The sequence below is a fragment of the Bos taurus genome, chromosome 4 (assembly GCF_002263795.3).
Source record: "Bos taurus isolate L1 Dominette 01449 registration number 42190680 breed Hereford chromosome 4, ARS-UCD2.0, whole genome shotgun sequence".
Lineage (NCBI taxonomy): Eukaryota > Metazoa > Chordata > Mammalia > Artiodactyla > Bovidae > Bos > Bos taurus.
In genome coordinates, this window is record NC_037331.1 from 73,139,914 (window position 1) to 73,167,631 (window position 27,718).

Below are 27,718 nucleotides of genomic sequence, written 5' to 3' on the forward strand. Positions count from 1 at the left end.
AGCCAAAATATATTTATAACAGCTCTTTTATATTGAAGGTTTTCTGGAACAGTACCCACGGATTTCCATCAAGTTTCTCTTGTTACTTACATTTATACTTCCTTTCCATGGGGGTTTTTACATGTAATGATATCAACCAATTGAAGTATTTTTTTTAATATTTATTTATATATTTTCACTGGGTCTTTCTTCTTGTGCAAGCTTCTCTCTAGTTGTGGCAGGTGGGGGCCACTCTATAGTTGTGGGTACACAGGCTTCTTATTGCAGTTTGTTCTCTTGTTGCAGAGCACTGGCTGTAGAGCACAACAGGCTCAATAGTTGTGGCTGACAGGTTTAGTTGCCCTGCGGCATGTGGGATCTTCCCTGATCAGTGATCAAACCAGTGTCTCCTGAATTGGCAGGCAGATTTTTGACCACTAAGCCACTAGGGAAGCCCTAAAATCAAGGTTTTAACTAGTAAATCCTTAATACTTTCATACACAACTAAGATCAGAAAAGCCTTTCCCACATTCTTCACATTTGTATGATTTCTGTCCAGTGTGTAGTCTAATTTGTCTTTGAATGTTGAGAGACAAATGAAGGATTTCCCACATTCCTGTCGTTGACAGTGTTTCTGTCCAGTGTGAATTAATTTATGTGCTTGAACATAACTGGAAGTGAACGTTTTCACAAATATTTTACATTTGTAGGGGTTTTCCTCTACTGTGAGTACTTTTCATGAACTCTGAAAACATTTTGTGTTCTAAAAGTTTTACCACATGACACTGATAGGGTCTCTCTCCAGTATGACTACTTTCATGTATTTTAAGAGAACTGGGATTAATGAATACTTTCTCACATTCTTTGCATGTAAAAGGTCCATCTCCAGTGTGTATTATCATGTGTTTCTGAAGGGTTATATTCAATGTGAAGGCTTTCCCACATTCCTTACACTTATAAGGTTTTTCTCCAGTGTGGATTCTTTCACAGTTTTTAAGCAAGCAGACACTACTCAACACTTGAGAACATTTTTTACATGCATATGGTGTCTCTCCTATGTGAAATCTTTTGTGTGATTGGAAGGCACTGAAATAATTGAAGGCTTTACCACACAGGTTACATTCATAGTGTTTTCTCACCTCTGTGAATTCTTCCATGTATTCCAACAGGTTTAGGAGTTTTAAATGTTTTTCCATACTGTTTACATTGATAGGGTTTTCTTCATTGTGACTGTTTTCATGCATTCTAAGACAATTGGGAGAAATGAATGTTTTCTCACATTTCTGACATTTATAAAGTAAACCTCCAGTGCGTATTGCCATGTGTTTTTGAAAAGTTGTTTTGCATAGGAAAGTTTTCCCACATTCTTTACATTCATAGGATTTCTCCCTTCAGTGAGTTCTTTTGTGTATTTGCAATGATTTTTTTATATGGAAAGGCTTTTCCACACTGCTCACATTCATAGGGTTTCTCTCCAGTGATTCCTTTCATGTGTTTGAAGAAAACTGGGATAAAGGAATGCTTTTTCACATTTCTGACATTTATAAGGTAAATCTCCACTGTGTGTTACCATGTGCTTTCGAAAAGTTACTTGCCACATGAAGGCTTTCCCACATTCCTTACACTCATAGGGCTTTTCTCCAGTGTGGATTCTTTCATGATCTCAAAGATTCTGGGCAGTAGTCAATTCTTTAGAACATGTTATACATACATGTGGTATCTTTCCTCTGTGAAGTCGTATGTGTGCCTATAAGGAACCAAAATGTTTGAAGGCTGTACCACATTGCTTACAATCATAGGGTTGCTCTCTGGTGTGAATTATTTCTTGTATTTGGATTCTTTTAGGACTTTTAAAGGCTTTTCCACACTGTTTACATTGATAGGGTTTCCCTCCATTGTGACTGCTTTGATGCATTGTAAGAGAATGGGGATAAATGAATGTTTTCTCACATTTCTTATATTTACAAGGTAAATCTCCAGAGCGTGTTACCACATCTATTCAAAAAGTTGATCTCCATGTCAAGGCATTCCCACATTCTTTATATTCATAGGGTTTCACCCCTGTGTGAGTATTTTTGTGGCTCTAGAGTGATTTTTCATACTGAAAGACTTTTCCACATTGTTTACATTCATAGAGCTTCTCCAGTATGACTCCTTTTATGTGTTCTGAGAGCACTGGGAGAAATGAATGTCTCCCCACAATCTTTACATTTATATACCTTCTCGTGGCACTTTTGATGCTCTCTTGGTTTGTATTCAATGTGACATAACATGTGTCTATTAAGGGATGAATGACTCAAGAGAATTTTCCACATGCACTGCATTCCCTTGGTTTAAAACCAGCAGTTTTCTTCTTCACACTGAGAGTTGGAATAAGCTTCACATTTTCTCCCCAAGAATGAATATCTTTCCTTTCAGAGAGTCTATCATAGGACTTCCGTAAGTAATGAGAAGCACATTATTAATGATTTACTTCTTAATTATATTTATGGTATTTATTATCATTTGTAGGAAGAGTGAGGTTTTAAATCTTTTGTGAGTTGTTAGAAGTTGAATATACTGAATGTTTGGCAATAGGACTACCCCCTTTGCTATTAAAAAGTGATACTGAAATATAGGGCTCGTGAAAACTGACTGTACATGCACTATATTGCAAACACTGAACATTTATATCAAATTCAAGAAAATATTTTTCAGAGACATTTTCTAAGAATAACTAAATTTGAAGATGGGCATTCTGTTTTGATTGCTTCTTTTAGAATTTTCATTTCAGACCATGATTCCCACAGAAGACATGCTTTGCATTGGGAGTTTCGCTTGCACGCTCAGTTATGTCCAACTCTGTGATCCCATGGACTATAGCCTGCCAAGCGCCCCTGCCCATTGGACTCTCCAGGCAACAATACTGGAGTAGTTCGCCATTTCCTTTTCCAGGGGATCTTCCACACCCAGGAACTGAACCCACTTCTGAATCTCCTGCACTGGCAGCATGATTCTTTACCACTACCACCGCCTGAGAAGCATGGCTCACCTTAATTTTCTCCTCTGGTTTTTGAACTGATCTTCAATGTCATGATCTTCCTATCTTGCTTCTACTGATTCCAAATTCCTGAAGTTTTCTAACATCACATCTCTGTAGAGTTTCCTCTGTGAAGAATCCAGTAAACCCCACTGCTCAGGGTGAAGTTCATAGCCACATCCTCAAAGACCAATGAGTCCATTTCCAGGTTTCCTGGGATTATCTGAGTCCTTCCCAAGGACTCTAACGACCAGATCAGATGACAGGACGACTGAAGATAAGTAAGAGTAACTAGGCCGGTAAACCAGCGATGAAAGAACAGGATGCTGGCGACTCCGCACTGTGCAAGCTACTTAACTATTTTTAACGTCCACTTTTTGCTCATCAGTGAAAGAGAACATGGGATACCCCATGTGAGTAGAGCAAGGCAAAATTAAATAGAAGAAAACAGTGGCTGGATAGAGAAAGAAAATAGAAGGGGAATCAAGTGCTTTAAATAATAACTCATTGTAGTCCACCTTCATCCATGAGGCAAGTTTCACACAGTCTAAGAAAAAATTAACCTGGTGGGTAAATAAACATACATACCACAAGCACTGACTTCCACAGATTTTTGTCATCAAGGACAATGAGAGAAGTTGGCCATATCCACACATCAGACTTCCAAATCCAGAAATATCAAATGTCGATCACAAAAAGAATCATGCTATTTTCTCCTTCGTTACTGGTATTCCTTTGCCAATTCTACCACTTTAATAGCTGAATAGGTAGGTGGTGACTGCCTTAGGTGTTTTTTCAAATGCAATTTCTAATAGTGAACCGCATAATATGAAGTTTCCCAGTGGGTCTGTCTCACTAGTGAACTTAATTGGCTCAGTTTGTTCAAACACCCAACTGAGGAATCCAAAGACTTGTGTTTAAGTCCCTAGTGGGAAAATGTGTTAAGATGATAGAGGTCTTTCCTCACTGAACACAGTGGTCAGTATGTCTTGACAGAAACAGATTATCATTCCTCTGCTTTAAGGAAAAACACCCCAAGAATTCTGTTTTATTGACACAGGAATGAAGTAAGATTATACATGAAGTTCAGCTAAACTAATACTTTAAAAGATGGAATTTTACATTGATTAATTCATCTCTACTAATCATTTCAAGGAGTTTCCTTGGTGGCTCAGAGAGTAAAGAATCTGCCTGCCACGTAGCTGACCCAGGCTTGATCCCTAGGTTGGAAAGGTCCCCTGGAGAAGGAAATGGCTACCCACTCCAGTATTCTGGCCTGGAGAATTCCATGGGCAGAGGGCTATAGTCCATGGGATCACAAAAAATTGGATGATTGAGCGACTAACACTTTCACTTTTCAATCATGTCAGTGTTCTTGGACATTTCATCACATTTAATAATTTCCCATTAGGAATGTAGTCTTGTGCAAGCCTCAGTGTCTCATATCACTAAAGACAAATGCATTTGTTCACACCAGCCACATTCAGGATTCACAAACATTTACACGAGGAACACACAGAAAATCAAGCCATGGAGGGGTAATATTGTGTGTAATGCTTTTTTCATTAATTCTCTTGTATGACCATTCTTGACCCCCCACTTCAGCTGCTCCTTCCTTTCAGGCCTCAGCTCTTATACTTAGACTTTTCTTGACTGCAGCATGGGATTGCTCTTGTGTCATTGTTCACCCCACATTTTCCCATGGAATAAAGAAGTTTGAAATGGAGAATAAAGTATAATGAAACTAAGCTGGCATAGGATTCTTTGTCAAATTGGCAACCCACTCCAGTACTCTTGCCATGGATAGAGGAGCTTGGTAGGCTGCAGTCCATGGGGTCGCTAAGAGTCAGACATGACTGAGCGACTTCACTTTTCACTTTCATGCATTGGAGAAGGAAATGGCAACCCATTCCAGTGTTCTTGCCTGGAGAATCCCAGGGATGGTGGTGGTGGGCTGCCATCTATGGGGTCGCACAGAGTCAGACATGACTGAAGCGACTTAGCAGCAGCAGCAACAGACAAGACCCTGCCAAGTGGAAGATGTCTGGAGCTGCACTTTGACCCTTTCTATATGTCTTCTTACAGTCCATGACATGTCTTTAGATGCTTCATATTTTAGATTAAAATAGTGAAGGCTTCTTTGCCAAGCAGCTGTGATTTTTGCAGAACTCTCATGTCTAATAATATCTCAATTGAGTAGATGAGATATAGCTTAACCCTCATGAAACTAGACTATGAATAACCACTTATTTGTTGAGAGAAAGCAGGCATGATTTCTTCTCCTGATAGAACCTACCCCATAATTTCCTTTACAGTATTTGATAATCATTTATTTTCGGTGACAATATTGAGTGTGGGAGTTATGTTTCACTGCTTAGCTTTTGATAGTTTATTGTTACGGAGTTTTAGCTTCTCTCTCCCGAATTAACTAATAATTTAGCTCACTAACTTATGGTTACCTTTCCTTTTACCTATCATAACACCTATAGATGATAATATTTATTTTACATATGGGGTAAAAATGTGACTGTCACTAAGGCTCTGTGTACTCCAAAATCTGGACAATCACTGCCTTCACACATGGTTAGCTGTTCATTTATAAGCAGTGGCATAGTCAGTAGGAGGCTCTGTAACTGCCTCTTCTGGGACTTGTTGAAAAAGCTATTGCTTTCTTTATAAACAGTTTCCAGAGTCCCCTCATAGAAGGGTTTCCTTTTTTTTTCTGAAGAGTAACTAGGACAGTGTTTACTCCCTTGGGTGGTCCTGATTAATACCACTTCCTATGTACCTGCATTTATGGTACTTAATGTCTCTTGGGCTCAGAGACAAACATAGTGAGAGATACCTGAAGTTGTTGCTATTTCCTGCAATGTAAATTAAAAAAAAAAAAAACACACACGAGTAAATGTCTGAGAGAATTGAAATTTCCTTGAAAGCACTACTAACCAGAAGCATTGCCTTAGCCAGGATTTGGGGAAAAAAAAAACCTACATTTGCTCTAGCTTGAATCTCAAAATACCCACTAATCTCAGGTATCTTCGGCCTCTGCATTGCAGGATCCATTTAGAGTTGTCTTTAAAAGGAACCCTTAAAGGCTTGATGGCAAAAGAAGTTAGGGCATATTCTGAGCTTTGAGTTTGTCTCTTGGGGAAAAAACTGTTTCTTTCTAATCTCTGCACCACAGCCATGCATGGCTATATAGCACCAAAATGCACTGGTGATTAATGCTAACAGGCCTTAAAGTACATATCTATATGAACCCTATGAATATAGAAATGTATCTTAACAGAAGCATATGGTGCCCATTTCAGGCCTGTAGGGAATGGGAAGGGATGACATTTTTCACGTAGCTAATTACATCTTCTTACGGAGACAGTCACACAAGTCACTCTTAGGGTACATGATTTGCCCACTTTTACTACTTCTCAACTCTTTTTACTTTTCTTCTTAGTGCTTACTACACAATTTAAAGTAGTGACTTAAGAATTAGTCTTAAACATTTTCTTGATTTTCAAGTACTTATAACTGGGTTTGAACTGATTGAACTCAGAGGTATTTTAAATCTGCAGAGGCAACTCAGTCATGGCAGTAGAGACACTTTAAAATGAAATTGAAGTGGGCGGATGTTGTACTTGATGAGTGATATAGGTCTTATTATTTGTAATTAGTTAACCTAGATATAAAATTAAGCATGCTACAGTTTGAGTCCTTGACTTGTCATTTGTTATGAAATCAGTGAATTACAAAGTAATTAAGATAACCTGTCTGTTAATTAAAGTCTGTATTACAAGGGAACGTGTTAGTATTTGGATAATCGAGATGCTGTGTCTGGACACCATTCCAGAATTAAATATGATTTTATTTAATGCATTATAGAAAATCAAGCTGCTTTGAGGTTATTCACATGTTTAATAAGACAAATTATTTCTTGAAGCAATTTCAAACCACTGCTATTTCCTCATAGTTTGTCAAGATGAAATTTAATTAAATTTTTTTTTATTTTCAAAAGCAATTGCACATATGTGGTACATATATGTACCACATTTCTTTACCCATTCATATGTTGATGGACATTTAGGTTGTTTCCATATATTGGCTATTGTAGATAGTTCTGCTATGAACATGGAGGGGAAGATATCTCTCTGAGTTCATGATTTCAACACTTTTGGACATATAAGTATGATATATATAAATAGATATATCTACAAATAAGATTGCTCATATGATAATTCTGTTTTTAATTTTTTGAAGAAACTGTTTCTCATAGAGGCTGTACAATTTAGTAATCTCACCAACAGTGCCATGAGAGTTCTGGTTTCTTCATATCCTAACTGACACTTGTTATTTTCCTTTTTCCCTTAATAATGGCTATCCGAACATGTATAAAACAATATTTCATTGTGGTTTTGATTTGCATTTCCTGGGTAGTGATGTTGAGCATCTTCTCATATATGTCTTGGTCATTTGTTTATCTTCTTTTGGAGAAATGTTTGAGTCCTTTCCTGATTTTAAAATCAGATTATTTGTTTTTTGTTTTGTTAGTGAGTTGTAGGAGTTCCTTGATATTTTGGATATTAATAATTATCAGATACATGGTTTATAAGTATTTCTCATATTCTTTATACTGCCTTTTCATTTCGTTGATTGATTCCTTGGCTGTGAAGAAGCTTTTTGTTTTGATGTATTCCCACTTGTCTGATTTTGCTTCTATAGATCATTCTTTTGGTGTTGTAGCCAAGAAATCACCGCCAAGCCCAGTGTTATGAAGATTTTCACCTCTATTTTCTTCTAGGAGTTTTATACTTACAGGTTTTACATCTAAATATTCAGTACATTTTGAGTTTATTTTTGTGTATAGTTTAAGACGTTTAACTTTGTAGTATCTTTCAAAATTAGGGAATTTTGTACTAATCTTTCACCTTCTTGATTAAGTTTATTCCTAATTATTTTAGTATTTTCAATGAGATTGTGTTCTTAATTTCCTTTTCAGGTAGTTCATCATTAGTATATATAAATGCAACTTATTTTTGTATGTTAATATGTATCCTGCAACTTTACTATATGCATGTAGTAGTTCTAATAATTTTGTGTGTGTGTAGTCCTTTGGATGTTCTACATCTAAGATTGTGTCACTTCAAATATCAATATTTGAAGTGTCAATAAGGAGGAAAGAGTTCACAAGTGAAATAAAACATGACTAGAAAAGCAGGAAGCAAATGATGATAATAAAGAAAATTCTTGAGATACAGAGTTGCAAAGAGTGATAGATCAAATAAAGTAAAGCATTGACTGAGAAGTCTCCACTGGTTTGTGTAAAAAGCAAATCATTGTTGGTTTATGCGATAGTGATAGAGCTTAATATGTTTAAATGCCAGAGAAAAGGAGACAAGAGAGAAATATTTGAAGATACAGGGAACAGAAAGAAGAATCTTTAAGGGCTAGCTCTCTGAGGATATTGGATGAGACAATGTTCTGCACAAAATTGATCTTAATATGGGAAAGGAATTTCAATGAAGTAAAATATAAGCAAAAACGTAGTTAGAGTGGCAATTTTAGAGCCTATGGATGAGAAAAGCAACCAACCATAGATTTCTCAGTACTTCTTGCTGCCATGCAGGAGGCTAATTAAAACTTTGTAATTTTGACATCCAGTCTCTAAAACTACGAGGGTGAAGTGGTCAAAACACAGAATACTATATGTATTGCTCTCTTTTTTCCTTTTATTTATTTTTTTTCTTTTTGGTTATATATAGGAAGAGAGGACCTCTTCTAGATGATTCTACATTGGTACATGCAAAATTTAAATGTAGAAACAGAAAATGTTGTGGAAGAATCTGTCCTTAGAGCATGTCTTTTTTTGCATGGCAAGACCCTAGGGGTTGGTTTAGGGCAGATGCAAATCTTAATCTCATCTCTGAGACAGACACATGACTCTCTGGCCTAATGACCCTACCTGTCTCACTTGACATCCTCAGTGTTCTGCTTCTTGTTACAGGAAAGATTCTGCAGTTGGTCAGCTCCTTATTTGGCTTGTCTGCAAATATGGAAGCTTATCAGACGGGCTAGTTAGATAATCCTTTGACTTTTTACCTCTGGATTTTGTTTATTATCATTTGTCTAAGAAGGATTTACTTTACATATTTACTGAACCCATGATTCCTAGGCTCATCATATTTATTTAGCCTGAGACCTCTGGAATATTTAGGTGACAAATAATTATATAATGATTTGTTACATGTTACTTATTTTTAAAAATACCAATATATAACATAAATAAGGTAGATGGGTATTTTCTCTGATAATCTTAGCCCAAACATTGTAGGAATTTGAGGTGATTACAAACATTAACTTGATTAGCTCCTATGAAATAGAAAGCAGAGCCATGTACCAGGAGTGAGCAGGAAGTAGGGTATTTGTAGGTTTCAGTATGATGAAGAAGCATGAAATGGCATTGGAGAGAACACTCTAGCAAGAAAAATAGGCTTGCTGGGCAACTTCACAAGCCATTTGAGGTTGGAAACCATGGAGATATAGTGTCCTGATTGCATGCAACTGTCAAATGCGTGATGGTGATAGTGCATTTATGGAGTGGTCTTTGTGGCTTTGAATGCTCTTTTCTACTTCTATTAATTTATTAAGAGAAGCCTGATCCCTTAAGTATCAACTCACATGCTTCATTCTCTGTGAGGCGTTTTCAAGCAAGAGATGCTATACAATACATTTTTGTTAGATTAAAAATTATGCTTCCTTTATGCTTACTCTTCTATGGTCATTTTCTTAAGTTCTTAGTGCTTCAGTTTCTTTACCTGTCAAACATGGATATTAATAATGCCTATTTCTTAGGGCTATTTTGTAGGTTAAACAAGTTCACACATATGAGTTAACACATAAGAAGAATGTGAAGCAGTGTCTGACACAGTTTAAATGCTCAATTAAAATTGCTCATATATATTATTTATCAATGATATTCTTATTATCGAGCTTAGTGCAGGCTTAACAAGTGTAGCAGTTCTATGTCAAGTGCTTGTTGAACAAATGAATGACAGTGGGTAAGATAATAAATACCTTTTTTTTTTGGAAAAACTGATAGTAACAGTGGAAGGATATTCTGAGATGTAATATGAAGTAAAAGAAAGAAACATACAGACTTTGGAATCATACTGAGTTTGTAGCTGGTTGATCTTGATTGAGCAGATTGCTAAATTTCCCTGAGTTTAAAGTTGTTCATCTGAAAAATGAATATGATGGTATTAACTCATGGAGTTGTAGTGATGACTATACATAGTTTCACTCAAGAAGTGAATGGTGGTGTGGTGGTGGTGTTTTAGTCGCTAAGTTGTGTCTGACTCTCCGTGACCACATGGACTATAGATCACCAGACTCTTCTGTCTATGGGATTTCCCAGGCAAGAATACTGGAGTGGGCTGCCATTTCCTTCTCCAGGGGATCTTCCCAACCCAGGGATCGAACCTGTGTCTCCTGCATTGCAGGCAGATTCATTACTGACTGAGCCACCAGGGAAGCCAAAGAGGTGACCACCAGCTTCATCACTGAGGTCACTGTTGCCTTTCTCCTGTCACTTTTTACCTTTCAGTTGTTAGACTTAAAATATTATGACAAAGCATCTCAGGATAGTAATTTTTCTCCTTCCTAAAATGTAATTTTCATCTTAATTTTAATTAACTTCTCCATCTAGTAATGTAATTCTCCTGGGTGGTGAAAGTTGGAGTGATGGGTGCTGCTTACAAATTTCAGGTGGTACGATGTTAGTAATATTCTGATGTTTACCTAAATAGAGGAGCAGCAATGCTGCACAAAAGACAGGGCTCGATTTTGATACAAAATCTGATATACAAAGAGACTTATTTTGGGAACAAAACAACTGAAAATACTGGGGTTGTATTTAAGTTAACAGCTGTAGGCATTAGTCATGAGTGTCTTACAAATGAGTTAATTCAGTTCCTTGGGTGAAAGAGATGCAGAAGGAAGTCTAACACAGTCTTCTGATGAGATGAGTCACTGTGATTATAACAGAAAATAACACAACGGTTGAAGAAAACTCTGATTCCTAATTGGTTGCTACATTGCAAGATCAGCCTCTCTAAACAGTCACAGACCAATAGTAAACTCAGAGAAAAATAGTTTAGTGCCCAGTAGGACCTCATAGATTCATAAACAATTTGAGTTTTCCCATTACATTTTTTTTTTTTTAAACTGTATTTTCAAGGACCAAGGGAAAGTGAACCAGTTCTTTGATTCTTGACTTTGGTGGAGTGAGAGAGGGTTGAGTTTAGGCAGTCATTTCCCCATCTTGAATCCAAGTGTTAGAGAGTATATTTATTTCTTAATTAATGTGAACAGCTGTTTATGACAAAGAAAAGATGAAAGATAAGTAAATCCATTAATACTTCTTTCAACCTCATGGTTTACTACATTGTTTTCATTTTTCTCTTTCTCTCTCACTCACCAGTCTTATATTTTAAGGTTCTACCCTTAAATGCAGTGTGTCCATTCCTATTGGTCCAGCTTCATTTATCAATAAATTTTTTGAAAAAAATAGTTTTGATTTCTCTGTGTTTTCCCTGAGTTATTTTTCACAATAGATGAAAAGTATCATTCTCAAAACCAAATCATTCACATCACTTCTCTTCAGTTGCTCCCCTGAGTTTCCACATTCACTTAACATTAATGGCCCTTCGTAAAGACATGTAACCTTGACCTCCTCTCCAGTCTTACTGACTTGTGGTTTCTTCTTCTGACATTATACTGTTGTAGCTATTAAATGCATGTTTCTTTTGTATATATTCTTGCTGATGTCTGTTTGTATATACCGTGAGCCTTTCCTGGGCTGTCCTTCTTTTGGCCTTCATCACTTGTCAAATGTTAGTTCTTCCTTCAAAACTCCACTCAGTTATTTCTTCTACTGTTAAACTTTCCCTGTGTCTCATGTAGAATCAGATACTCACTCTTGTCCCTGTGCCACCATATACAGTATTCTTCTATGGCTGCCTATATCTCTCTTCCCATCATGGTTTCTATAACTACCTTTACCACTAGACACTGAGCTACTTATGGGCACAGCACATTCAGTTTCTTCTCTTTAATTTCCAGAAGACTTGATACAGGGTAGAGGATAAAAAAAAAATTTTGTTGAACTTAATTCACAAATTATAGATAATGGTAAATTTCATCAACAACATAGTATAAACAAAGCATAAACAATGAATTCTACTTGTTTTCCTTACTTTGCCATTAAAATTTATAGGATGTAGAAAAGATAGATATTCTCTGTAGACTTTGGCTTTCCACATAGTTACAGAGAGTTGAATAGTCAAGTCCCTTTTCAGCAAAAATATATTTTAAGCCTATATTGAGACCACTGGAATAAGCTAAACAAACTCTTTTTGTGTCTCTTATAATGGCTGCATGATCTTATTTTTCAAACAATTTATATCATATTGTTAGGCAGTTACAATAGGAAAAAGGAGTCCAAAATGGTGATGGCTAAAAGACAAAGAAAGAGAAAAACCTGTGAAAATGGAACAAAAGAAGACATGTGGACCGGAGTGAGAACTTCAGGTGAAACAAACACACCCCTTTCTTGGCTAGCCCAATTTGCATAGGGCAGGCTCTGCAGGGATAAGACAAATGTATAAAAGGAGGAAGCCAAGACAGATTGAGGCCTCTCCTTTGGGCCACCCTTGGCCCGCCCTCATGCCTCAAGGATGTACTATCCTTTGCTTGAGAAAAAACTCTGAGCTGTAACCTAGCTGTAACACTGGTCTGCTGTTTCAAATCTTTGCTGCAGCAAGACAGAACCAAGGAAATTACACACTCCTCCAGCAATATCATGCAAATACCATATTCTAGAGACTAGTAGGTTACTTCCTGGGAAGGACTATTAAAGGTGAATTTACATCTTTAGGTGAAAGGCAGCCTTTTCAATAATCAATGTGGTTCCAAAGCTGAGGTACATAAAGGGAGCAGGTTTGTTTGGCATAGCCAGAATTCATTTTGTATTGGCCAGTACTTTAATATTTCCACACTACTTTTTTTTCTCCTGATACAACCTATTCAATGACTTGGAGGCAAATACTCTGTGTTCTCCTTTGTTTTCAAGCTTTCAGTTTTGGAGTATGAGTAATATATTATCTAATTTTCAGGCCAAGATCACACCAACTATTTTACTTTGAGTTGAAATAAACATCAAGCTACTCAATATGATAGGATTAGCTAATCTTGTAGCATTTTCAGGAGGCTGAATTTTTCCCTCAATTTTTATGTCAGTGATATTTCAAAGAAAGTATTTGAAAGTATACTTATCAAATACACAGTATTTCAAAGAAAGTCAGAAATGATTTCAAACTTTTGTTACTTCAGATGTGGAAAATATATGCCCTGATAGATTTTTGTAATACATTCCAGGTACCTGGAGAATGTGTATGTGTTGGTGGGGTGATAGGGAGAAGGAAAGGAATAGAGAGAATGTATATGGGGGAAAGAGTGTTAGTCACTCGTTTCCAACTCTTTGCACCCTCATGAACTGTAGCTCATCAGGCTCCTCTGTCCATGGTATTCTCCAGGCAAGAATTCTAGAGTTAATGGGCATTCCTTTCTCCAGGGGATCTTCCCAACCCAGGGATCAAATCCTGATTTCTCACATTACAGGCAGATTCTTTACCTTTTGAGCCACTAGGGAACTATTTAGGGAAAAAACTTAGAGTCAATAAATACCTAAATATTTCTGGAGATAATCTGGCTAGGTTTTAAAGTAAGTGTTAAATGTTAGGAACTAATACATGGGAAGCAAGAATAATTAGTTTTTCATTTTATATGAGACAGACAAAATAGATTTATATGCTTACCTTTCTTTATCTTGACTTCACAATACTTTTATTTTATTTTTTCCAGAATACTTTTAAAATCATGAGATCAGCCTTACTTTAATAAGGCTTTTTTACATGTAAAGAGATTTCCGATCCAGAGACATAATAATATATATAAAACTGGGTATAAGAAGCACTGCATGTAAATATATGATCAGGAAGAAGGCTTGGGACTTTACAAGCTTGAGAAGCCTTGAGCAGGGACTTGAGCAGCCTTGATTATGAATGTCAGTTTGAAAACAGAAGGGACATAAATGAGTAGAGAAGGGAAAGGCCACCCACTCCAGTATTCTGGCCTCTCGAGAATTCCATGGACTATATAATCCATGGGGTCACAAATATACATGATTGAGCAACTTTCATTTCACTTTCAAATGAGCAGAAATTAGATGTGAAATTGTTACAATTTCTGAACAAGATCTACTTGAGAATGCAGAAACCTTTACCTTTGGAAGACAAATATGCTAAGTCACTTCAGTCGTGTCTGACTCTGTGAGACCCCATAGATGGCAGCCCACCAGGCTCCCCTGTTCCTGGGATTCTCCAGGCAAGAGTACTGGAGTGGGTTGCCATTGCCTTTGGAAGACAAATATATTTCCTTTTAAATTTAAGGTGCAATTTGAAACATGAATTTATAAAATTTCTATGTGAATGCTTTTATCCATAAAGAAAAAATGCCATCTTAGATAAATAACATAATTAAAGATACTGTGAAAGAAATATCAATTCAAAGACTGGGTATGATTAGCCATTATGATATAGCTAGGAAATAATGAGAAGTTTATTAATAGGCAGATGAGAAGTAATTTTTTTCTGAACTTTCAGATTTCCCAATCATAACATTCATGAAATTAACCACTAGCTAGTTAAGGAATTATGAACATCATTCACTATATCATTTTAAATTTTATTTATCACTAGTATCAACATTTACAAGTATATGTTTCATTATTCTATTTTAAACACAAAGCACATTGCTGGTAAGTAGCTTCAGTTGTATCCGACTCTGTACAACCCCACAGATGGCAGCCCACCAGGCTCCCCATCCCTGGGATACTCTAGGCCAGAACACTGGAGTGGGTTGCCATTTCCTTTTCCAATGTGTGAAAGTGAAAAGTGAAAATGAAGTCGCTCAGTTGTGTCTGACTCTTAGCGACCCCATGGACTGCAGCCTACCAGGCTCCTCCATCCACGGGATTTTCCAGGCAAGAGTACTGGAGTGGGGTGCCATTGTCTTCTCCACAAAGCACATTAAAATATAATTTTTTGATATTTGCTTTATTAAGGTATAATTTACATGAAGTATAATTCAGCATTTAATTGTATAGGTTGATGAATCTTAACAAGTGGTTACATTTGTTCAGGAACTACACCAATAATGATGTAGAATATTTCCAGCACCTCCAAAATTCTCTAGTACCCTTTTGCGGTCAGATTCCTCCTCTAAGTTGTTGAGTGCATTGGCCTAAGTTGTTTTTACTTTATTATCCTTTTAATGTCTGATATTTCTCAAGTAATATGCCTTTCATCACTCCTAATATTGGAGATTTATATCTTCTCTTTTTTCTTTTTTTAAAAAAAATTATTTATTTTTTTAATTGAAGGATACTTGCTTTAAGAATTTTGTTGTTTTCTGTCAAACATAAACATGAATCAGGCATAGGTGTATATATGTCCCCTCCCTCTTGGACCCCTCTCTGATCTCCCTCCCCTTCCCACCCGTCTAAGTTGACACAGAGTCCCTGTTTGAGTTCCCTGAGACATACACAAAATTCACATTGGCTATCTATTTTACATACAGTAACATGTTTCCATGATACTCTCTCCATACATCTCAACTTCTCCTCCCTCTCCCTGTGTGCATAAGTCTGTTCTCTATGTCTGTTTTTCCATTGCTGTCTTGCAAATAAATTCATCTTTACCATTATCTTTCTCTTTTTTTGACTTACTTCATTCTGGACAATAGGCTCTAGTTTCAGCCACCTCATTAGAACTGACTCAAATGTGTTCCTTTTTATGGCTTAGTAATATTCCATTGCGTATCTATACCACAGCTTCTTTAGCCATTCATATGTTGATAGACATATAGGTCGCTTTCATGTCCTAGCTATTATAAATAGTGCTTCAATGAACATTGGGGTACATGTATCTCTTTCAATTTCGGTTTCCTCTATATATCCCTAGGAGTGGGATTGTTGGATCATATGTTGATTTTATTCCTAGTTTTTTATACTGTCTTCCATAGTGACTATATCAATTTGCATTCCCACCAACAGTACAAGGTCAGTCCAGTTCAGTCACTCAGTTACGTCTGACTCTTTGCAACCCCATGGACTGCAGCACACCAGGCATCCCTGTCCATCACCAACTCCCAGAGTTTACTCAAACTCATGTCCATTGAGTCAGTGACACCATCCAACCATCTCATCCTCTGTCATCCCCTCTCCTCCCACCTTCAATCTTTCCCAGCATCAGGGTCTTTTCTAATGACTCAGCTCTTCACATCAGGTGGCCAATGTATTAGAGTTTCAGCTTCAGCATCAGTCCTTCCAGTGATCATTCAGGACTGATTTCCTTTAGGATGGACTGGTTTGGTCTCCTTGCAGTCCAAGGGTCTCTCAAGAGTCTTTTCCAACACCACAGTCCAAAAGCATAAATTCTTGGGTGCTCAGCTTTCTTTATAGTTCGACTCTTACATCCATACATGACTACTGGAAAAACCATAGCCTTGACTAGATGGACATTTGTTGGCAAAGTGATATCTCTGCTTTTTAATATGCTGTCTAGGTTGGTCATAACCTTTCTTCTAAGGATCAAGTGTCTCTTAATTTCCTGGCTGCAGTCATCATCTGCAGTGATTTTGTAGCCCCCAAAAATAAAGTCAGCCAGTTTCCACTGTTTCTCCATTTATTTTCCATAAAGTGATGGGAATGGATGCCATGATCTTTGTTTTCTGAATGTTGAGCTTTAAGCAAACTTTTTGACTCTCCTCTTTCACTTTCATCAAGAGACTGTTTAGTAATTCTTCACTTTCTGCCATAAGGGTGGTGTCATCTGCGTATCTGAGGTTATTGATATTTCTCCTGGCAATCTTGATTCTAGCTTATGCTTCATCCAGCCCAGCATTTCTCATGATGTACTCTGCATAGAAGTTAAATAAGCAGGGTGACAATGTACAGCCTTGACATACTCCTTGTCCTATTTGGAACCAGTCTGTTGTTCCATGTCCAGTTCTAACTGTTGCTACCTGACCTGCATACAGATTTCTGAAGAGGTAGGTCAGGTGGTCTGGTATTCCCATCTCTTTCAGAATTTTCCACAGTTTATTGTGATCCACACAGTCAAAGGCTTTGGCATCGTCAATAAAGCAGAAATAGATATTTTTCTGGAACTCTCTTGATTTTTTGATGACCCAGCAGATGTTGGCAATGGGTCTCTAGTTCCTCTGCCTTTTCTAAAACCAGCTTAAGCCTCTTGAAGTTCACGGTTCACACATTGTTGAAGCCTGGCTTGGAGAATTTTGAGCATTAATTTACTAGCGTGTGAGATGAGTGCAATTGTTCAGTAGTTTGAGCATTCTTTGGCATTGCCTTTAAATGAAAAGTGACCTTTTCCAGTCCTGTGGCCACTGCTGAGTTTTCCAAATTTGCTGGCATATTGAGTGCAACACTTTCACAGCATCCTCCACACCCTCTCCAGCATTTATTGTTTGTAGTCTTTGTGATGATGGCCATTCTGACTGGTGTGAGGTGATATCTCATTGTAGTTTTGATTTGCATTTCTCTAAAAATGAGCAATTTTGAGCATCTTTTCATCTGTTTGTTAGTCATCTGTATGCCTTCTTTAGAGAAATTTCTATTTAGGTCTTTCCCCCACTTTTTGATTTGGCTGTTTATTTTTTCTGGCATTGAGTTGTATGAGCTGCTTGTGTATTTTGGAAATTAATTATTTGTTAGTTGTTTCATTTGGTACTATTTTCTCCCATTCCTTTTCACCTTGTTTATAGTTTCTTTTGCTATGCAAAAACTTTTAAGTTTAACTAGGCCCACTTTCTTTACTCTTGTTTTCATTTCCATTACTCCAAGAGGTGGGTCATGGAGGATCTTGTTTGATTTATGTTGCTGATTGTTCTGCCTATGCTTTCCTCCAAGAGTTTTATAGTTTCTGATCTTACATTTAGCTCTTTAATCCATTTTGAGTTTATCTTTGTGTGTGGTGTTTGAAGGTGTTCTAATTTCATTCTTTTACATTTAGCTGTCCAGTTTTCCCAGCACCATTTATTGAAGAGGATATCTTTGCCCTGTTGTACTTTCTTGCCTCCTTTGTCAAAAATAAGATGCCCATAGGTGTGTGGGTTTATTTCTGGGCTTTCTGTCTTGTTCCATTGATCTATATTTCTGTTTTTGTGCTAGTACCATACTGTCTTGATGACTACAGCTTTGTAGTACAATCTGAATGAATTTTGAAGTATATTCAATCTCTTCCTATGTATTCATATTTATGGTATTATTTGGATTGAATACCAGTAAATAATTTCAAGGTCATTTTATGTCTAATCCACTCAGTAAGAATCTAGTGAGGATCACATGCATTAATTCTTCTGGAGGTTGGAGATAATAGATAAATAAAATGCAGTCTCTGCCCTATAATCAAATAGAATAGATTTTTGGAAAAATATTGTTAACTGTCAAATCACATCCACTAAACCCAGAGTGCCCATGCTTGAATATAACTTTTCCTGTCTGATTCAATATACTTTATTAGAAAAATGAAGTTTAAAAGTTAGTGCATAATTTACTGATTACTTGCTACTCTCATCATATATGAAATTTAGAGCTGATAGTTAATCACTCAATTTTCTGTTGGGGGAACAATAGAGACTAAATTTCTATAGTTGTACACTGTGCATTCACATATCAGCACAGACAGTTGCATCCAGAAATGATACTAATAAGCATTCTGGAGAAATATAATGGTGAGAGCATTGATAGCTTACAGTGAAAGATTTCAGATTCCTGATCTCTGAAGAAGATTTAGCTTCAACACCAGGGACCAGGTTTGATCACTCAGGGCTCTTGTGTGATACAAGTTTTATTACAGTGAAGAGGGACAGAACAAGCTTCTGACATAGACATCAGAAGGGGGTGGAGAGTGTCCCCCTCACTAGTCTAAGCAAGGGAGTTATATATTTTTAGTTAGTCATTACAATAAATCAAAAGAAGGTTGTAAAATTTTACCAGACCCACTCCCACAATTTACATTTTAAGGTAACAGAATTAGACCTTAACAATAGAAAGATCTTACCAGACCCACTCCCATAATATACATTTTAACAGGATTAGTCAGAAGGTTTTCAAGAAGGACAAACTGACCTCAAACTGGATACTGCTGTTGTTATATAATCTTTAGTATAATCTTTAAACTGAGTTGTTTGTTGTTTGTTGCAGTTCCAGGTTTAAAGATAAAAAACCATTTATGTGACTAAGACTAAGGAATGTAGAAGAAAAAAAAGACATTTGTCCTTTCCTCCTCCTTGAGAATTCCAGATCCCTATCTCCTCAAGAGCCCCAGACTCCTTTCTCCTCCTTGGGGATCCCGGACTTCTTATCAACCTGCCCAGCAATTAACTCTCTCAACAGTATTTTAAAAGAGAATTTTTTAAAGTGCTTTACACCAGGTATAACTTAAAAAATCTTATGTTTTAAAATACTGCTGAAATTTAAAGATGCTTGCTCCTTGGAAGAAAAGCTAGTACCAACCTAGACAGTATATTAAAAAGCAGAGACGTTACTTTTCCAACAAAGGTCCATCTAGTCAAAGCTATGGTTTTTCCAGTAGTCATGTATGGATGTGAGAGTTGGACTATAAAGAAAGTTGAGCACCAAAGAATTGATGCTTTTGAACTGTGGTGTTGGAGAACCAAAGAATTGATGCTTTTGAACTGTGGTGTTGGAGAAGACTCTTGAGAGTCCCTTGGACTGCAACGAGATCCAATTAGTCCATCCTAAAGGAAATAAGTCCTGAATATTCATTGGAATGACTGATGCTGAAACTCTAATACTTTGGCCACCTGATGCGAAGAACTGACTCATTAGAAAAGACCCTGATGGTGGGAAAGGTTGAAGGTGGGAGGAGAAGGGGATGACAGGTTGAGATGGTTAGATGGCATCACTGACTCAATGGACATAAGTTTGAGTAAACTCTGGGAGTTGGTGATGGACAGGGAAGCCTGGAGCGGAAGCCTGGTATGCTGCAGTCCATGGGATTGCAAAGAATTGGACATGACTGAGCAACTGAACTGAATTGAACACCAGGTATCATTTATTTTTTGTTACACAGCCTATTTGGAAAAGACCTACCTGTTCAAAGAAAGAACAACATGATTACTGTTGTAATTTTTTATTCTGAGGGGATGCTGTGGGAGCAGGAATATCACAGGCAATTCATTTAAAAAAAGACCCAGAGGGATAGTATGGGGAGGGAGGTGGGAGGGGGGTTCAGGATGGGGAACATGGTGTATACCCGTGGCAGATTCATGTTGATGTATGGCAAAACCAATGCAATATTGTAAAGTAATTAACCTCCAATTAAAATAAATAAATTTATATTAAAAAAAATTCTATCACTAGCAATGAATAGGGTTTAATTTCATTATGGTTCAAAAGTCTCCCAAGGGTGTTATTCTGATTTCTTGCTCTGGGAGCCAATTGTGTTATTAGAATAACAAGATGGTATATTTTCTTAATCACCTCCATTGGCTTTTTATTTTGAAGAGACTATGTTTCACTTGTGATGGAAGAGATGAGTTGAGTTAGACATAAATCTTTAGAATAAAGCTTGGGAATGAAGTGGATATTCTGGGCAAAGCTCTAAGTGACAAGCTTTTGATTAGTCTTTCTTAACCTTAGGCAATTTCTTGATTGGTTAACAATGAATTAGGCTTTCAGGCATTACTCAGGTAATATGATCCTATTTCAGAAATGTAAGGAACAAAGGAAAAAGTTGGCAGATTCCAAAATTTATGAAGATTCAAGCATACTGGACAAATTCAAATGTGGTATTTCTGGTAGGACGTTGAAGGGAAAACAGTACACTGAGTACTTTGTGATCATTCATATATATGTGATTTATTTACGATTTGAAACTCTTTCCTCTACATTTATTTGATGTGGATTGTAAAACTAAACACAGGATTCTAGTTAAAAGGAATAGAGCAAAACAGAATATGAGGCATCTACAATTCTCACAATAGTTGAGCACTCAGTTTTAACTCTGAATTTCCTGTAAACCAAAGCAGAATGAAACCTATATTGGGATATATAGTTCTTAGATTTGCTGGGTTGCTGGTTTGACTCATCAACTTAATAGCTATAAGTAAATTATTTATTTTCTCTCTTCCTCTCTAATCCTCAGGGCTTCCCTGGTGGCTCAGACAGTAAGGAATCTGCCTGCAATTCAGGAGACCTGGGTTCAATCCTTGGATTGGGAACATCTGCTGGAGAAGGGCACGGCAACCCACTCCAGTATTATTTCCTAGAGAATCCCCATGGACAGAGGGCTCCAGTCCATGGGGTCACAAAGTTGGACATGACTGAGCAAAATTTAAGCACACTATAATCCTCAAGTACAAGAGGAGATAATAGTACCTACACCATGGGGCTGTTTTGGGAACCACTGCCTGGAAAATCCCATGGATGGAGGAGACTGATGGGCTGCAGTCCATGGAGTCGCTAAGAGTCGGGCATGACTGAGTGATTTCACTTTCACGCATTGGAGAAGGAAATGGCAACCCACTCCAGTATTCTTGCCTGGAGAATCCCAGGGACAGAGGAGCCTAGTGGGCTGCTGTCTATGGGGTTGCACAGAGTCGGACACGACTGAAGCGACTTAGCAGCAGCAGCAGCAGCTATTGCTACATGTAAGACACATAAAAGAGCGCTGTACACATAGCACATGCTCAGTATAGTTCAATAAGTATTAGCAATGAAGATTAATAGTGTTATAATTGTCTGCTAAATGAGAGTATGATCATTTATATAGATAGTTTCTTCCTCCCTTAGCCTCCCCCAGTAACTACATTCAAAAAAGCACATAGGGCCAGGATAACTGAAGGGAAATTGCTTAGTAGAATACACTCCTTATTTAAGTGTGACATTCAAAAAGGAACAAGAATATATTCTACAAAAGTATGTTTCTTTTTATCAACTCTACCCAGAAACCGAGACCTGAACATTAATGCATAATGCAGAAAAGGCATTGTTGGAGCAAAGTGATGAATCAGTATAGTGTGGACACCCGAGTTCCTGTTAATCTACTACAGGAATAAAGGTCTGAGAACTTGGGGTATTGTACACATGAGGCCACCCCTTCAATTACTAAGAGTCTGAAGTAGCTTTTATTTGGCTTGAGTCACTTCCAAGCTGAATTCTGCTAAGTGAAGAGGTACTCTTCTGTGTGGTGACTAATGTGAGGACTACATGCTTGAGTTATCAGACATTAAAGAACCAGACTTGGCGTGCTGTTGTGAAGATGTGGAAACCAAAATTGTTTTCTTGCTACAAGGTTTAACTTACTTTCTCACATCAATTAGTCTCCAGAATGCCTGTAGGTAAAATGGATATTTTTCTGCAAAATGAGCTTTAAATCTATTGAATTACTTGCCACATTACATGGATGAGAAAATTTTAACCTAAAGAAAATTTAAGGAGAAATGTTATCAATATATCATTCTAACCCCCCCAAAACACAAAAGAAACATTTGTGTGAGTCTTGTGAACAAGGTCCACATTTCAATAGGACTCTTTTCTAGTTGGTCTGCCAGAATCAACTGGCTCCTAAAAATACCAGTAGGAAGTCAAATTGACAAGTTAAGATTACTACTACAGACAGTCCTCTAAATAGTATAATTCTAGTGTTGACATTGTTCTATGATTCCAGATTGTTGCTTGGAGGTGTATTTTACCAGCATATGATAAATGCCACCTCACTAGAAAAAAACATTGATTGTGCTATTTTTTGTAATTGAACCAAATCAGTTCAACACATATATCAAAATATTTAAATATAAATTTTAAAATTGTGTGTGCATCTAGGACATAGAAGTAATGAAAGATAGTGAAAGTGAAAGTTGCTAAGTCATGTCTGACTCTTTGTGGCCCCATGGACTACACAGTCCATGGAATTCTCTAAGCCAGAATGCTGAGTGGGTTGCCTTTCCCTTCTCCAGGAGATCTTCCCAACCCAGGGATCGAACTCTGGTCTTCCACGTTGCAGGTGGATTCTTTGTCAACTGAGCTATCAGGAAACAGTACAACTTGGAGAAGGCAATGGCACCCCACTCCAGTACTCTTGCCTGGAAAAATCCCATGGATGAAAGAGCCTGGTAGGCTGCAGTCCATGGGGTAGCTAAGAGTTGGACGCAACTGAGCGACTTCACTTTGACTTTTCACTTTCATGCATTGGAGGAGGAAAGGGCAACCCACTCCAGTGTTCTAGCCTAGAGAATCCCATGGACAGAGGAGCCTGGTGGGCTGCTGTTTATGGGGTCGCACAGAGTCGGACACGACGGAAGCGACTTAGCAGCAGTAGCAAACTTAAGATTCAGAGTTAGTTTTTAATAAGCTATTCCTTCTAGTGGAGTAGAAGAATGATAAAAGATCAAAGACTGAGAAATGAGTTACACTTTTTCTAGTTCAGCTCAACTACAGATAGTCACAAGGGTACTGGTAAAGAACACCAATTCTGGCTATGGATTTAGAGAAGGAATTGAACTTTAGTCTCAGTTTTAATGTTTACTTGCTGTGTTCTTACTGTATATGCTGCTGCTGCTGCTGCTAAGTCACTTCAGTCATGTCCAACTCTGTGCGACCCCACAGACGGCAGCCCACCAGGCTTCCCCGTCCCTGGAATTCTCCAGGCAAGAACACTGGAGTGGGTTGCCATTTCCTTCTCCAATGCATGAAAGTGAAAAGTGAAAGTGAAGTCGCTCAGTCTTATCCGACTTTTAGTGACCCCATGGACTTCGGCCTACCAGGCTCCTCTGCCCATGGGATTTTCCAGGCAAGAGTACTGGAGTGGGGTGCCATTGCCTTCTCCAATTACTGTATATAGATAGGAGAATATTTCTGAAAGTTCTGTTTGAAGTTCTCTGACTTTGGAAGATGAAAAAACCTATTTGAGGAATTTCATGAGGATTTTTTTAAATAGAAACTATAGTTAAAATTGTCTCACTTTGGATTAGATATAGGACATGCCTACTTGGTGTTGATTGAGATAGTGATAATTATTGCCTTGATTCCTGTCTCCTGTACAATGTCATGAACCTCCAACCATAGGTCATCAGGCACTCTGTCTATCAGATCTAGTCCCTTAAATCTATTTCTCAATTCCACTGTATGGTAATAAGGGATTTGATTTAGGTCATACCTGAATGGTCTAGTGGTTTTCCCCACTTTCTTCAATTTCAGTCTGAATTTGGCAATAAGGAGTTCATGATCCAAGCCACAGTCAGCTCCTGGTCTTGTTTTTGCTGACTGTATAGAGCTTCTCCATCTTTGGCTGCAAAGAATATAATCAATCTGATTTTGGTGTCAACCATCTGGTGATGTCCATGTGTAGAGTCTTCTCTTGTGTGGTTGGAGGAGGGTGTTTGCTATGACCAGTGCATTCTCTTGGAAGATCTCTATTAGCCTTTGCCATGCTTCATTCTGGACTCCAAGGCCAAATTTGCCTGTTACTCCAGGTGTTTCTTGACTTCCTACTTTTGCATTCCAGTCCCCTATAATGAAAAGGACATCTTTTTTGGGTATTAGTTCTAGAAGGTCTTGTAAGTCTTCATAGAACTGTTCAACTTCAGCTTCTTCGGTGTTACTGGTCAGGGCATAGACTTGAATTACCATGATATTGAATGCTTTGCCTTGGAAATGAACAGAGATCATTCTGTCATTTTTGAGATTGCACCCAAGTAATCCATTTCGGACTCTCTTGTTGACTATGATGGCTACTGCATTTCTTCTATGGGATTCCTGCCCACAGTAGTAAATATAATGGTCATCTGAATTAAATTCACTGATTCCAGTCCATCTTAGCTCACTGATTCCTAGAATGTCCATGTTCACTCTTGTCATCTCCTGTTTGACCACTTCCAATTTGCCCTGATTCATGGACCTGACATTCCAGGTTCCTATGCAATATTGCTCTTTACAGCATCGAATCTTGCTTCTATCACCAGTCCCATTCACAACTGGGTGTTGTTTTTGCTTTGGCTCCATCCCTTCATTCTTTCTGGAGTTATTTCTCCACTGATCTCCAGTAACATATTGGGCACCTACTGACATGGGGAGTTCATCTTTCAGTGTCCTATCTTTTTGCCTTTTCATTCTGTTCATGGGATTCTCAAAGCAAGAATATTGAAGTGCTTTGCCATTCCCTTCTCCAGTGGGCTACATTCTGTCAGGAAGCAACAGTTGGAACTGGACATGGAATAACAGACTGGTTCCAAATAGGAAAAGGAGTACGTCAAGGCTGTATATGGTCACCCTGCTTATTTAACTTATATGCAGAGTACATCATGAGAAATGCTGGGCTGGAAGAAGCACAAACTGGAATCAAGATTGCCGGGAGAAATATCAATAACCTCAGATATGCAGATGACACCACCCTTATGGCAGAAGGTGAAGAGGAACTAAAAAGCCTCTTGATGAAAGTGAAAGTGGAGAGTGAAAAAGTTGGCTTAAAGCTCAACATTCAGAAACCGAAAATCATGGCATCCGGTCCCATCACTTCATGGGAAATAGATGGAGAAACAGTGGAAACTGTCAGACTTTATTTTTTGGGGCTCCAAAATCACTGCAGATGGTGATTGCAGCCATGAAATTAAAAGATGTTTACTCCTTGGCAGGAAAGTTATGACCAACCTAGATAGCATATTAAAAAGCAGAGACATACCTTGCCAACAAAGGTCCATCTAGTCAAGGCTATGGTTTTTCCAGTGGTCATGTATGGATGTGCGAGTTGGACTATAAAGAAAGTTGAGCACCGAAGAGTTGATGCTTTTGAACTGTGGTGTTGGAGAAGACTCTTGAGAGTCCCTTGGACTGCAAGGAGATCCAACCAGTCCATCCTAAAGGAGATCAGTCCTGGGTGTTCATTGGAAGGACTGATGTTGAAGCTGAAACTCCAATGCTTTGGCCACCTGATGTGAAGAGCTGACTCATTTGAAAAGACCTTGATGCTGGGAAAGATTGAGGGCAAGAGGAGAAGGGGACAGCAGAGGATTAGATGGTTGGATGGCATCATCAACTCGATGGACATGGGTTGGGTGGAGTCCAGGAGTTGGTGATGGACAGGGAGGCCTGGCGTGCTGCGGTTCAGGGTGTCGCAAAGAGTCGGACACGACTGAGCTACCGGACTGAACTGAGTGATTGCCTTAAAATGTTTGCTAAATGAGAATTTTTCACTACTGACCTTCATATTAAAGGATTTGGATTCCTAATGATTTTTAACTTTGCTTTCCTATATCATTAGCATAAAGTCCCTCTATGTTTTAGGAGAGAAAAGATCCCAATGTGAAATGAGCTCTAATTTCAGCTATAATATTTTTCTAACAGTGCAGAACTGGTGCTACTCTGAAAGATGGAAAGAAATGTGTTCTACTTAATGAGTTCTCCATCCCCTCTAAGATAACCAAGAGAATCAGTGATAACATTGAAATCTAGAGTCTATGAATGAGTTTTATCCTTTTAGGCTTCTGAGGCAAAATTAGCTGAAAACACTTTTTTTTCATAGAATAAAATGATACTAGAATAAAATGATACAGAATATATGATACTAGTATTGTAGAGATATGAGATGGAAGCAGATTTTTAAAATCTGGATGAGAGATAACAAAATACTGTGTATAGTGTACACAAGACATAATTAGCAATTCAATTTTTCTAATAAAATATGAGAGTATATTCATTTCTATGCTTTCTTACATGTTTTATTGACTTCTTATACAGGGATTGTATGTGTAAAACTAATGTGGAAATCAAGGATAGCTGTGAAGTAAATCAAAGTCAAAATGCTGAAAGAAGAAATTTGAGATGCTCCTTTTAAAAAAATAAAGTGATTCCTAAATCAACTCATGGATGTCTGACATTCCTCCAGATTAATACCAGAGTTCTCTGAGGCTTACTAATAGCATACAGAAGGAAAATTTTAAGTTTTTGATGAAAGATGAGGGCCATTTTAAAGATATGCATTCCCAAGATTTATTATTTAATCACAAATATTTGCAGCCTAAGGTAGAAATTGCTTTGATGTAAATATTTACAGTTAAACACAATGGTGTTTAAATCGTCTTACATCATCAACCCTGCATTGTTTCAAATATGGCACAATAAAACTAATTCCTGCTTTTAATTACAAACATCTAATTATTTTTTGTTTAATTAAATGGAATATTTTGAGTGGGTTATAGAGTACATTTAGCCATGGAAGTGTCTGAAACGATGTCATTGAGAAAACATAATATAGCATCAGCCATAAAATGTCATGGTTGATGAGAAACTCACTGAAAGCCATTCAAAGGATTTCTCTATTAACTTTTGCAAATGCATGCTTTGAATCTGTAAATCTTTATGGGAAAACATTTTACCAAATGTACTGTGGTTTACATTTAAAAGCACTATGTAGTTTATAGTTAAAAGCAATTATGATTCACTCTATCTACTGATCTGGCTAAGGGCAAAGTGCTCACAGAACACAAAACCCCTTTTAAGGACAGTAAGGATAATTGTTTAAATTCAGAGCATCAGCCACCTTCCAAAAGGGGTCAGTGACATCCTTGTAA

The 27,718-nt window shown here is 37.6% G+C and overlaps 1 protein-coding gene and 1 pseudogene across 1 annotated transcript in view; one reads left to right on the plus strand and one right to left on the minus strand.

Moving 5' to 3' along the window:
• Positions 1-27,718, plus strand: part of ZNF804B (zinc finger protein 804B) — a 567,979-nt gene that overhangs the window by 280,767 nt on the left and 259,494 nt on the right.
• LOC112446469 (zinc finger protein 44-like) overlaps positions 2,716-27,718 on the minus strand; it is a 146,060-nt pseudogene continuing 121,057 nt past the window's right edge.